This window comes from Danio rerio, chromosome 12 (assembly GCF_049306965.1).
Source record: "Danio rerio strain Tuebingen ecotype United States chromosome 12, GRCz12tu, whole genome shotgun sequence".
NCBI lineage: Eukaryota > Metazoa > Chordata > Actinopteri > Cypriniformes > Danionidae > Danio > Danio rerio.
In genome coordinates, this window is record NC_133187.1 from 35,685,197 (window position 1) to 35,700,609 (window position 15,413).

The 15,413-nt window shown below is 34.7% G+C and overlaps 1 protein-coding gene across 2 annotated transcripts in view; it reads right to left on the reverse strand.

Moving 5' to 3' along the window:
* The window catches only part of llgl2 (LLGL scribble cell polarity complex component 2), a 50,645-nt gene extending 36,168 nt beyond the window's left edge, over window positions 1-14,477 (reverse strand). Inside the window, 1 exon segment of one of the 2 annotated variants that reach the window (NM_212582.1) lies at window positions 14,301-14,477. The gene's annotated coding sequence lies outside the window, so the exon portion shown is untranslated. 2 annotated transcript variants of the gene reach the window in all.
* Between the last annotated feature and the right edge of the window lie 936 nt (window positions 14,478-15,413).

Here is a 15,413-nt window from a genome sequence, read left to right on the forward strand (position 1 = left end):
ACACATCCACATTCATATCAGCAAGTAAACAGAAATTCTGAAGGGTAAAACAGAAGACAACCAGCATGCAGCCAAGAAAAACAAGAAGAAAACAAACAATGAGTCACAGTCTATGACATTGATCATTGACAGTAAGGAGTGCACATTCAAAACGAACAGGTACTTGTTACGTCACACAACCCCTCTGTGAGCGTGTCTAGACAAGGATACCATCATAATTCATCACACCTTGTGGAGTGTGAATGCATTTGCATATCAACAGGAAGTGCGACCCTGCTTTCCCGCACATCAATCTTTTCCAAACATAACTTTCCCAGTGACTCACACACATATTTCTGTGATTATGGCCAATATTAGCCAAGAACATTTAGTCATCAAGCATGTGGTTACAAACGCTTCCAGAGGGCGAAAAAAAAAGCATTTCCTTATTTTTTTAGGACCAGAAATATAAGTATTACTGGACCCTGAAGAAATCAGTCAGGAAACTCAACAACAAAAAAGAGAGACTCTAAGCTTAGCTTTAGGGACAATGGTAAAGTGGGAGGTCTTCTACTTAAGAGTGAGCTTGGCTTTATGGGGGAAAACGCTCAGCAGGAAAGCTGGAATGAAGAGAAGTTGGGAGAAGAAAAAAACAATTCATTCAGAACTAGAGTCTATAACTATCATTGAGCACCATATTGATCATTGGAAGCAGCTTCAGAGAAATATGCTCCTGGAGATCAATATTACACCTCCATCTATTTAATCCCGAGTTAATTAGAGGTGCAAAAAATAAGCGGTGGTTTGTTTTGAATCCCGCTGGGAGGAATTATGGCGGCGGTGCATGTGAGGGCAGTGATGTGGGAGTAGTGGCTGTAACTCGCTTAAATTAGAGGTAGGAGGTCTGTGTGGAGAGTTCATAGACATTAAGGAGAAACGGTATGTGGAATTAAGCAGCCGCCAAAGAAACACGCCGCATAATCAGCTCAACCATACAGACGACAGATTCATGGCGGTGGAATGTAAAATGACGTGATGCATTAGCTGGGGAAGTATTGATTAATCTGCAGCTCTAAAACAGGGACAATGGTTTGTTGCATTAAAAATTATTGCCTAACTATTACATAATTATATGATGCACACATTAAAATCCATTACATCCAAGTACATGGCACAAGTTTCAATGATTTTATCATATTTTACAAATACTCAGCATTCCTTAGAAGCAGGTTTCAACACAAAGACATAGTAAAGGGTTCACAAAACACCAAAACACATATTTTGAGATGTTGACAGTCATATATCTGTCCCACATTGCTAAAAAAAAAAACTATTAGGACACATATTTCACAAAAGAAGTGAAAATTGGTTGTTTTTGCATTATTTCGAGCAAATTTCAGGGTCAAGACCCAATCGATCGCCAATCAGCGCGCTCTATTGTGAATGAGGTGCAACTTCATTAATATGCATGATAGAAAGAAAATTTGATGTACCACCTGTCAAAAGATTTGCTTGATGACCGCCACCCCTTTTAGGGTGGGACTTTCAGTTTAGGCCCCACCCCTTTTAGGGCAGGATTTCTGGTTTTAGCCTTGCCACCTTTTAATTTAAATATAGATATAATCTCATACATTAAACAATTTTATTTATATTAATAGTTTATACAATAGAATGCAATTATAGTAATTTAATTGTATTTTTTAAATATAATAAATGTTTTTAATAATGGCTTGTATAATTTACTTACATTCTAATAAAAAAAAATTATAAAAATTTAATTGAATAGATTAATAATTCCGGTATTATACTTTAATTATTCTGCATATGATCTAATTACGGTGACGCAGTGGCGCAGTAGGTAGTGCTGTCACCTCACAGCAAAAAGGTTGCTGGTTTGTGCCTCGGCTGGCATTTCTGTGTGGAGTTTGCATGGTCTCTCTGTGATTGCGTGGGTTTCCTCTGGGTGCTCCTGTTTTCCCCACAGTCCAAAGACATGTGGTATAGGTGAAATGGGTAGGCTAAGTTGTCTGTGGTGTATGAGTGTGTATGGATGTTTCCCAAAGATGGGTTGCAGCTGGAAGGGCATCCGCTGTGTAAAACATACGCTGGATAAGTTGGCGGTTCATTCCGCTGTGGCGACCCCGGATTAATAAAGGGTCTAATACCGAAAAAAATAAATAAATGAATGATCTTATTACCGGAACTATAATATAATTAATTTGATTACATACTAATTACCGGAATTATAAAACATAATTTAATTAAATTGCTAATGTCACATGAGCTGAGGTATCATTCACGTTCGTAGCACAAAGTGTTAAACTAGTTATGCCTAGTCCTAAATTTATTCTCATTTGTTTAAAAACCCAATAAAAGGTAAAAAAAGAAACAACTTAGATCCTGGTATAGATTTTGAAAACCTGAATCACCAAGCACCAAAAACCCTCAATGTTTTATTTAGACAACCAACCCCCCACCCCCCAAAAAAAATCCCTGTGGTAAACAATGACACCACCGAAAGATCAATACGCTTAGAGATTCCTCAGTTAAAGGTCACGGCGAGAGTTGACATCATGTTACGCAGACACGTCAACATGTTTGACGAGCATCTTGTTGAAGTGTTACTAGCCAGGACTTGACCTGATACCCTCAGGAGAGCAGCCAGAAAATAGCAGTCACTGGTCAGGAGGTCAACTGCTTTTTAGTTTAAAAACAGCCTGTGTGCGCCAACAATGCATTCGAGACCGACAGCACACTCATTTCATGACACAGCACAACACAAACACAGCCGTCTTGCCAGATCCAAAACGTCCCACCCAGCTTGACGACTGTTATTACAGTAGGCCACTACATGTGCTACTCCTTCTTCTATTACTGGTTGCACAAAGCAATGGTTAAAAAGAGAACCAAATAATCTGATGTCATTTCAGGTGTTAAAGCTTCAGTTTCTAGTGGCCAGTTTCCGTAAATCAGGTTCCTCTACTTAGTGAGAAAACACAACGACCTGTCCCTTTTAGTTATTTTTTGCTAATTTGCTGCACAGAGTTTTGTAAAAAAATAAAAATAAAATAATAATAGGTTTACAATGCGAATCCACTTGTTTGGTGAACAAAGCTACAGTAGTTCTAACATACATATATTAGGGTTGTGACAAGACACTCCACGAGACAAGATTTTTACAGTATTTTTAAGAAATCTTCAATGATGAAATACATGAATGGAAAATATTTTACTCAACTGAAGAAAAATCACAAACTGCAAAATAACTTGGGTGCTTTTTTAAATCAACTTGTAATAAATGTTATTTTACCTCTATTTTAATGAAGGACCAGCAAACACTGCCAAATATATAGCTATAAACTCTACAGACTGGCTTCTCCCCTGTACAATTTCACATGAGAATTTAACTCCTTTACACAAAATTGAACTAAAAAAATTCATCATGTAATTTTTTTCATTAATCTTATCTTGTCGCAAAATGCAGCTAAAAGTCCTACATAATGGTAATAGTTTGATTACGTTATTTACATGTCTGTAGTGCACTTCAATGCAACTCAAATAGGAATACTCCACGTCTTAATTTGATTAGCGTTTATGATGATTATGGCTTGAAGCATATCTAAAGTGCTATTCCATCAGATGTTAAGAGCCGTAATACATATAAAAAATAAATAAATAAATAAAAAATAAAAGTGGTACGTTCCGCTGTGGCGATTAATAAGAGGACTAAGCCGACAAGAAAATGAATGAATGAAAAAATAAAAGTATGTTATGAGCCATGGTTAATGCGTGTGGCTGCAGCTGTAGCAGCCTCTGCTTTTGGAAGCGGCACTTAATAATCGCGTTCACTTAACTGAACTCCAGTGAAGCAAAAATCGGTTACGTTACACTCACCTGCACAAAACGAGTGACGTGCAACTCTGAGGCCAGCCTGTCAGGTGTTTGCAAAGCACTTGATGTGCGGTTCTAATCAAATCCTGCCTCCAATCTTTAGTGCTAAATTCACTTTCACGCTCATAACATCACAACTCACGGGACAACTTTTCACCTCAACGAGGTGATGTGTGTGTGTGTGTGTGTGTGTGTGTGTGTGTGTGTGTGTGTGTGTGTTTTATTATACAAAAAAATCACTTCACATTAATTAACAAGCAGGATTTAATGAGAAAACAAAAAACAAAAAAATAATAATTTAAAAAGAAAAAGAAAAAAAGAAATAGAGGAGAGGGTACACAATTATTAAATTACTCTCAAAAATATTTATTTTGCTTGATCAAACTACTTATTTAAAATAAGCTGAAACAATACATATATTGAGATTTCTTCGGAACAACTTAATTTTATGTTCAATCCACATAAGTTTGTTGTGTTGTGTTAAATTAACCTTATTGATTTGTGTTGGGACAACATGTATGGATTGTCTGGAACCTTGCATTTTTTACAGTGTACATATAAATATATTACACATTTTTCCAAATTAAGTCATTAACTAGAGTTATTAAATACACTTTTACTACAGAAAATGCATGAATACAAACATTTTTATGTAAACGTTTTAACTGTTGTTCTGTTTTAGAAATCACTTTTACATTTTAATCTCTTTTTCTAGCACCATGAAGAGAGGTTGCTTTTGGCAAACTTGGATGAGTATGTGAAATTTACATAATCATAAAATAAAGTTTATAATAAAACCAGCATCTTTTAAAGAGCGATACTTAACATAATAACCCAAAATCATGTTTATAAGATAAAGAATTTTTTTTATTATTATATATTATTAGTATTAAAAGCTTCAACATTAATGCAAAAATTTAGAGTATACTGACAAGACCAAAATAAATGTGAAATATTACATAATTATATGTTTTACACCATTTATTCACACATTCATTTCAGTTTGGTATTGATTCAGATTCGGAAGTGCGATCGCTTTTGTGATTGTTTTAGAACTTCCAATTCAGTTGCCTGTGAGAGAAATGACCAGGAAAAATGAACGTTAGAAAACGGTCAAACCGCTTGCTTTACAATCAAGTGCATCTATGACAATACATAACAGGAAGAATAATATAATAAGAATACATCAGTTTGCAATATCAAGCAGCACAACGAGCTATCTAAAAATCAATGGAAGTGAATGTCTCAAGCCAAAAAGATTCCAATGTGTGCGCCCACTCATACTCGAGGAACAAGGTCAATATGCCATAGTCTTGTGGGTGAAATCTTCAGTTGACCAGAGTTCAAGTATAACAACCTTTTCCTGTCCAGTTTGATTCTTTCCCCTCCAAACTTCCTGTCTTTTCTCAAAACTGAGACACAATATTAAAAAAAAACACTGCAAAATGCTAAAAAAAACTTAAAATAAAATCTGCACGCTTGTTAATATCTACTATTGTGCCTTGCTAGTAATTAAAAGTAATAATAATATTCTATTATTAATAACTTATTATGGTAAGACTTCATTTACTGCACATTGTGTTGATTAACAGTTGCATTGCAACTACATGCCATTTACTTCTTAAATTAAGACTAAAAAAAAGTGAAATAGCTTCATTAGCTCTAACATATACATATACAAAAATACAAATTGTATACAAATCATCTATAAATTTGTATACTACTCAAAGACATTCATGAAAGACATTAAAATGGTATTTTTCAACCTCAGACAACTTAATATAGGAGTCTTTTTTTTCTTCAGCAAGACATTCAAGAAGATTTTAGCCGAAACTGTGGTTCACAATGCAAATTAATAGCTATACTGGTGAATTATGAAAGTTAAAAAACACAAAGCACAAAATAAAACTCATGATTGTGACACGTGATGATATTTTATTGTGTAATGAAGCCAAACAATCAGTCTGTGCAATAAACTGAACATTATTTACAACAATATTGTTGGACTTTTTTTTTAAGTTTTGTACATCTACCCACTTATAATCAAGATTTTTACCACAAAAAACATTCTAATTTACAAAAAAAAGACTATTTTTCTGCCCTGTGTTGACCTCCTCACATGGACACAATTGAATACGCGTGACGGTTTGTGAAAGTAAAAAGAAATGATTTGCATATTGAAATATTTTCAACGCTTGGCTTCTAAATTTAGGTCTCAATTCAGGCTATTTTTAGACTAACAATAAAGTTTTGAGTTCTGAAATTGACCTAAAAAATGGGTCAAAAATGTAAAAAGCTCATCTTGACTTCTATAATTCTATAAGCAATAGTGCCTCCTCAGCAAACACAACTAATAAAGCTACATTCTTTCGAAGCAGAAATACTTCTCATAGCTTCGAATCAGTTATTTCAGCTAAACCGTCAGTCTGACAGCAAATCGTTCCAGCTAACCTCATCACTGGTGACATCACTACATTCTCAGCATAGCATCCAGCAGGAAACTGAGATCAGAGGAGAAGACAAAAGTGGAGAACCTGTCCTGACACGAGCGTGGGACTGTCAGTGAACACAATGCACAGACACCCCACTTCAGCTGCTTAGTTAAATACGTCATTCAAAGAGAGAAGAATTGTACACATTCACATTTTTAGATTCAACATGGAAATTAAGAGATTAATTAAATGACATATGAGGTCAAGAGAAAGGCAGCAAAGTACAAATAGGTCAAGCTCTGCAATGCTCGTCAGCTACACCCCTATTAAGAGGAAAAAAACTGCATGCAAATATGAATGTAAACCAGTTTAACCGCCACGAGATGCCGATGTGGATACAGAGATTAAACTTTTGAAAGACCTCTGTTTTGGGATATTAGGAGTACATAGAGGCTCTTGATACACGCATCAGGGCTCAACGAGAATCAATTTTCTGCAGTGTTTTAGATGTCACCTTGTCCTCCTAACATTTCCACCAGCCACATCCAATAAACGCATACAATTTACTCTTGGAAAAATCCAGACTTACATTCAACTGTTTAGATTTCTGAAAAGGTTGTCAAGGCTGCAACTATTTGATTAAAAATACAAGTCAAAGTAAAGTTAAATTAAATTTAAAAATGGCATGCTCAGCATGGTTTCTCCAGCCTATTTAGTGTTAAATGATAATTCAGAAATCTTTTTAATACAATGTTCGCTTATAATGCGGTTCACTTTTCGCAGCCTTGTAGTTTTGCAGACTTTTTTTCGTGCAATTTCACATGCTTTTTTTCTACAGCATATTGTGTTCTGCGTCCTGATTAGCGCATTGTGTTCTGCACTCTGACTGGCTGTAGACCATTGTCAATCATGCTCCTCTGTGCTGTGTCTCCTGTACAGTACAGAATGCGTTCAGCTTGCTAAATGTTCAGCTGCATTGAAACCATTGAAAATGCTAAAACCATCAAACAAAAAGTTGAACTTCTGGACATGCTGAAGGAAGGTAGAAGTTACGCGGCTGTTGGGCACCACTATGAAATAAATGAAGATCAAATGGTTTTGATCTTTAGTTTCATTCTATAATACTGAACTTATTTTTCTACGAAGGTTTGAACTTTGAGAGTTTTAAAAGAGAGAGAAAAAAGTGAAGATGTTAATGCCTGTCGGAGAAAAGTTTATAAATTATATAGTGAGGGGTTTTAGAGCATTAAAACATCTATAGTAATTGTAAAAGATAAGGCGGACTACTTCATGGATTTCGCCTATTGTGGGTTATTTTTAGAACGTAACTCCCGTGAATAATGAGGGACCACGGTATACCTACTCAAGAAACATTTCTTATTATTATCATCAACATTCTACAAGATGACCTGCTTAATATTTTTGGAAATTGTGATTTTTTTTTTTTAGAATCTTACAATTTTTTTTTAAATCAGGAAAAAAGAATCAGCATTTATTGACGACCAAGACATGATTGTCTTTATTGTCCTTTTACTTTAATATTATTAAGGTAAAAATAGCTTGTAGAGCTAGGCCTGTCATAATAATCAATATATCGACTTGTCGTGCAAAACTTGGAGATAACTTCAACAATTTTTGCCATTGCAATATACATTTACTAATTCACAAACAGCGTTAAAGCCATTTTACATTGACATTTACATTCTACCTAACCCGTGTCAAAGTTTATAATTGGTCATTTACTTAATAGGACATTGAAAAGTATACATAAAAGGACATTTAAATTTTAACATCAAATAATAGAATCTAAATAACATTAAGAGTGATGAGTATTTTAAAGTGTTTATAGCTATTTGCATTATTATGCTGTTATACAATCATGCTCATCACAACAATTACTGACAATATATCGCACAACAAAAATTCCTTCTCGTGACAGACTTAATTACAGCTGAAACTTCCATTGCTATAACTGTACTAAAATTTCAGACAATTAAAAACATGATGCGTATGACAGGAAAAAAAGACAAAGCCTAAAATGCATTTATATGACATCATGCATAGTGACACCACAGCACTGTCCTCAAGCCTGTACATTTAGCAGCGGTCACTAATGTCATAAAAGATAATCGCAGCTGCTCAATATAACAAAGTCCACAATAAGTAACTTATGACTAACGGATAGATCACAGACGAGGTGCATTTCTTTTGGGTCAAAAATGCCCTACCCAGTCAGACAAAAGTCATGGTGTTTAAAAAAAGTGCAGCTGGAGAGGATGAGGAAGTGTTGGATGAACTTCCTCTCATTCTCATACTGGTCATTGTAAAGCAGATTTCTCCCTGCATGCTATCATCCACGCCGACCGTTTGTTACTGTGGAAGTGAGAAGCCTTTGTTTACCTTGTCTTCCTCTCTGTTTAAAAAAAAATAAGATCTTGTCTACTATGGCTGCAGGGTGTGGTCCGTCACAGGATGTCAGTCCCCAGACTCGAGCCTTTCCTGTCTTCTCTGACGTGAAGCGTTAAAACCACATTTACACCCGAACGTTTCAAATTGGTATATCAGGCTGGTTACAAAACTAATTTCATCTGATATGAGCCCTGCAAGTGTCACGTTTGGTAAAAGGTAAATACAAGACAGAGTTCTACCACACCTAAACCACTTTCTGTAAACAGTTATTGTCTATCTGCAGCTCTTCATTATCTCAACTCAACAAGTTCAAGTTTCCCTGCACAGCAGAGACTTAATGACCGTGGATGAGCAAGAAAATTAGGGTTGTTATGAAATTGGGGCAGGCAAAAATGAAATTTAACCAATAAAAAAAAGTGTCAATTAAGTAAATTTTCATACAACTGTTCAAATGTTTGGGATCAATAGGCTGTGCATACTTGGTACAATTAAAAGGAATGCAATACAGACAGCTAAATAAACCAAAAACAGGACATGAAGGCACAAGACAGGAAAATGCTCAAGTATGCCTGCTTTTTCTTCCAACATTGCACATTATAGTTTAATAATTCCATGGAAATTGGCCCCTGAACACTTCCTGCTTGTTAGCTATTTCATAACTGTAACTAGAGGAAATTCAATCATAACTTGAAGTAAAACAGCTATCACACAGCTATTTATCCACATGTGGCTCATTTTGGATTCTCGGAAGCTATAGAAATTAAAATGTAAAACAGGAAATACGTTGGGACCGTTGTTTTCATTTACATCCCACAAAATTGTGTACATACATTATAGTATAGTTCAAGTTTGTGCGTAATGGAGGAATAACTGACACTGTGGTACTTTGGACTCGGTTACACATTTATTATTAGCCATTCATGATTTGTCAACAGATGAAACAAAAATCGTTATATGGGTGCAAATACACCGACTGTGTTTAACCCAACACACGGCTTTGTTTTGGATGTTTCAGTGGTAAAATTTACGTCATAAAAGTCTATTTTAGTATGTTGGTATTGCAAAATTTGGGCTTTAAAAAAAAAAAAAGAATGGCCAAATGTATCCCTTTCTTTCTTTGGTCCGTCACAACTGGACCTAAAGAACCAAACCGAGAGTGTGAGCTGTAAAGTATGCTTAAGGTTGGGTATAAACCTTTGATTATGTAAAATATTCAAGGATGGTCCGTTTCTTTATACTTGCATTTGTAAGAACCAAATTCCAAATATCAACCAATACAAGTTTTTATTATTTAGTGTCTTTGGGAATAATAGCAGGAAAAATTTTTGTAAAATAGGATGAATAAGATCAATAGGAAGATAAAACTCCTAATAAAGGTTTAAAACCATATGAAGGAGTATAAATGATTTTCATTTTGGGGTAAACTATCTCTTTAAAAGAGGGGTGCTCAAACTGTGGGCCAAAGAGACTTAGGCCAAATATAAAAATACCAAACTATATTACATTATATTACATTAATTGCCATGCATAAATTCCTAATTATTTAGAAAACACTACTTTAAATCCTATTAACTAATGCAGTATAACATTTAAAATGAGAACTTATTGCAATAAAAACAAACAATCACATTTATAGCACAGAGGAGTTCAATGTTGAATACATTAGTCAAGCAGAATCTGCCTTTGGCTTCATTTGTTCTCCATCCGTTGGGTGACTACATACATTTAAACTAAATCTGATTAATTTACCTCATTTAATTTCAGTTAGCTTTAAAATTTGAACAAACAATTTCTAATCCATCCCTATAATTCTTCCTCTCTTCTCAGATGGGATGGTGGGCCAAATCAAAGATTACCACGGGCCAACTTTGGCCTGCAGGCTCTAGTTTGAGCATCTCTGCTTTGAAAGATAATTCAGCAACAAATGCATAAAAATCCAGTGGCCAAAAGTCTCAAGCTCAATTTATGCACAACTATTTAATGGTTAGGAAAGTTAATGTGGACTCGCTTCTGGTAAAATGTTAAAAAACTATTTTCCATTTCTAATTTTGACAATATAAATGCCTGGAAAAAATATAGTAAATACTATTAAATTAAATTTAAATGTGCTGCACTGCTTTTTAACAACATGTTAGTTGTGATGGAATGAGGTACTTTTATGCAATATGAAATTTCAGCGTCAATCATTCAGAACTGAAAAAAAGTCCTGCAAGTTAAAACTCCTCCAAAACTACAAACCATTAGTAAAACATTTATTATATTAAAAGGCAAATTCAATTCATCCTGGAGTAACTTTTACTATTCTGAATGTTGTAACTGAACATGACATGATTCAATGAAGAATGGCTGACGTTCAGATTCAGAAAGGATCATCACATTAATATACTGAATGAATGTAGAAGACTGAAAAAACACACAAAAATATGATGCTTTATAGTAGGGATAGCTCACCCAAAAATTAAAGATCTGTCATCATTTACTAACCTTTTCAGTTAATCACAAAAGCAAATACGTAGACAAATGTTGGAAAGCTGTAAGCATTGACTTCCATTGTATTTTATCCCCCTATGGAAGTCAATGATAACACTTTTTTAAGTTTCAGAATAACAGAATAAAGAAACTTAAAAAGCACTCGAGGGCAAGCTAATAGTGTGTAACGTTTCATTTTGGGGTGAACTATCCCTTTAATTGTAACAACAGTTCATTCACACAATGTAGAATCTGAATTATTTCTTTACGATCAATAATCAGTAAAAATGGCTAAGCCAGTACTGATCCTGATCATTGAATTCTTGCATCCCTAAAATTTAAATAAGCTTTCCATTTCAACAGTTTCAGCAGCCATTACTCCAGTCTTCAGAAAATACATGAGAAATCATTCCAGTATATAATATTGTTGGCTCATCGAACACTTATTATTGTTAATACAATTTTGCTGCTTAATATTTTTGTGGGAAGTACGCTTTTTTCAGGATTCATTGATTAATACACATTTAAACAACAGCATTTATAAGAAAAAGTAATCTTTTCTAACGAATGTTATACTGTTTTCACTATATTATTGACTAAAAATGCACATCCTGGTGGATTAAACTACTAAATATTCTGCACTTGTATTAAACAAACCCATATTCACTCCGTATCCTTCTCTGACACGTATTTCAGGTCAGTCCTTGTGTCAACACAAACATGACGGGTTTGTCAGGTACATTAACACAGTTTTATTTGAGGTCACTGTACCAGCACTTTGCATTGGCTCAACTAAAGGTCAAAGATAAATCCAGTCATACATTACAGGTCGCTTCTGAAAGAAACGAGCCAACGTTTAATTGCATGTGACGCCAACAATCAAGCTATTGTACATGGCACAATTGTTAGTTGTAGTCTGCAACAATATACTTTAATCCACAAATTACCCATTAAGGTAAATGAATCAAATGTAGTGGCTCTGAGTCTGCAAATGAGAGAAACGTGACATCAGAAACATGTTGAGTGAAGCAACAGGAGAGGCTGAAATGAGGTAGAGGCTTTTTCACTCTCCATTCTCAACCTGTCAGACCGGTGGGACAGCCGTACACAAGAACTACACCAAGGACAGCCAATTCCCCAGTCCTTGCCAAAACACTTTAACTTTTCACTCAAAAGCATGTGGAAAACCGCAGCTACTGATCTCTATTCACATGGCTATTCTAGCCAATGCACTTGTACAAATTTTCAAATTTCACTTAATCAGTTCTTTATTTACTGGTCTACCGAAATTAGATTGATTTGCCAAGTCTCACCAATTGAATTTACATGTCAAGAAAGTTTAAGACACTCAATCTTTTTAAATAGACAGAGATTGAAATATAAAATATCATCAAATTATATATATATATATATATAAATAAATCATAATATATATAGAATTATATATATACAATTTTATGATGTTTTAAAATATTTGCTTTGCTTTAAAACAAACTTTACCACAATAGAATATTTTATGTTGAAGAATGAGGTAATGGAATATTCATCAATTTTATTTCGGAATAAGCACTTTGTTTATTTTTTGTTAAATATATAGTTACTGAGGTAAATTTGGTTGTATATTCGCACATTTGGACTTTCACCTTGCAAATATAATTTCAGAAATGTATTCTTTGGAAATACTAAATAGGAAAATCATATTAGCAGCCAATGACTATCAAAGTATGACATTGTTCACGGTCAATTAAATAGAGCTAACGTTTTAAAGTCATACTTGCATGTGATTTCAGAGCCAATATTTAACGTAGCATGGCACAAATAGTAACTAGTCAAAAATGAATGAATGTGTGAAATATAAAATTTATTTATGAAGAGTTCAGTTGCAAAGTGCCAGGTTTCCATTGATAATGAACATTTTTCACAGCCTCCTTTGTTTATGTTGAGATATTTCACTTTAAAGACAAAGAACTTATTCTTTGCCATAAAAAGTGATGTTACTAAACATACACAGAGAAGCCTGATAAAAATGCTCATTTTAGAGGAAAATTTCAGACGGTATTTAGAGAATTTTTGCATCTAAACTCTTCATTTATAAAACTAACTTTACCCTTACCACAGTTGTATATTTTAAGTTGAAGAATGCAGTAATGGTATATTAGATCGGGGTAAAGTTGTTTTTATATTCGTAAATTCGTTCATTTTGGTACAGTGACAACTTTACAGTGACAGGCTACTGTAAATATTGGCTCTGAAATCCCATGCAAGAATGACTTCAGCACAACATTAGCACTATTTAACTGACTGTGAATAAAGTTGTACTTTAATAGGATTTGGCTGCTAATATGATTTCACTATTTAGAGTTTACAAAGAAGAGTTTTATGAAGTTATATGATTAGGGAGAAAGTCTGAATATGCGAATATAAAACCAACTTTACCTTAATGAATATTACTGCATAGTTTTTGCACCTTATTTCATCAAAAGTTATTCGAAACAATAATGTAGATACTTACAGTAATTCACATTCAGTATGCTGTAATATATAACATCAGTTGATATCTACAACACAAGAGTCCACAATATACTATAAACAGTATACCTACAGTTAGTTTCACATCTAAACGTCCATCTGCACATAGTAAGTCAACCTATTTCAGTCAATAAATAAATAGGATATAGGATAATTGAAACACTATTATAGCAGGGCAGAAAGAGTAAGTAACAGTGCAGGACAGATACAGTAATCTGTACAGTTGTTGAGGTAGTAACTAGAGATCTAACAATACATTTTCTGTCCTCTCATTCAGAAAGGTGTAGTTCCACGATAAGACGAGCAACAGTGCAGCACAAGGTCAGCACTAGGTGCTGCTTTCGTTTGAGATTGATTGTTATTCATTAGTTAGCTATACAACACTCTCATAATTACATGTTAATAAAGCTGAAAGTTAGAATACACTAACACTTTTCGAGCTCCCGAATTAGACAGTATTTCTAGGAATAATAAGAACATTTCTGCGGTCGCATTCTAGTCAGTTCAGTATGTTTTGCGATATAACCAAGGAGTAGGAGAGTGGAAACACCTGTGGCCGGGCAGCAGTCGACGGGCCCGGGCAGGACTCACCTGATTCACCGCGGCCCGATGTCCCGGCTCTGTCCACGATTCAAACGGGTTTGCGCAATTATCCCGAGGTGAAGAGGAAAACCACGCCGAACGGTGAAGGTGAGCAAGCTCGAGCCGTGTTTACCTCGCCTTCGAGGTGTGTGTATGGACACAGCGGTTAAGGATTATCAGTGAAGTGTTTCCTGCTGCGCTCACTGCTGATTTGCGCTCTGGCTCCTCCCTGAACGAACGCCTTCCGGGACAGTTCAGCACGCGGCCGTTAGGGGTCGCGGATTTATTAGAGCACAGTTCATTACAATATATCATGAAATGCTGACGTATACACTTTAAGTACAGTAGCACCCCCCACGCGTGCACACACACACACACACACACACACACAAATGTACTGCCTTAATAATATGTTAACAGATATTTAGATATTTGAGATATTTAGTAATAAGTAATTATATGTATATCCTCTCACACATCATTTAAAATTATGTATCGTACAAAATGCTTCAATTACATGAGTGAATTCTACAACAATTACAATACAAATATAAATATTTAGTTATTTATCTTTATTTTAGGATGAAATAAATGCCTTGCAGGACATGACATGACATGTTTAATTAATTGTTACCTGTACTTATCAATATAAATAAAAGTATGTGATTATTTTTTAGACTTTAAATAAAATAATAAATAATAAAAACTTCTTGTTGGCAAATGGGTGATTCAAAAGGTATTGGCAAAGAATAGATTGTAAAATGACAATGTATTAGTATTGTGAGGCAGCCTGTTAATATGTTGCATTAAATGCTTCTTCATCTAAATATTCCTGACCAGATTTTTAAGCCCATAACTATTGTTAGACTTTCAGTGATTTTTTTAGTGTCCGTTTTCTGTAAATCATGGTAGAGCTGTGATTGCCATTCTTTTTTCTTCACAGAAAAACAAGTGAACAAATATATATATATGTGTGTATATATATGTGTGTGTGTGTGTGTGTGTGTGTGTGTGTGTGTGTGTGTGTGTGTGTGTGTGTGTGTGTATATATACACACACACACACACACACGCACACATTCACACACACACACATACATATTTAGACACACACACACACACA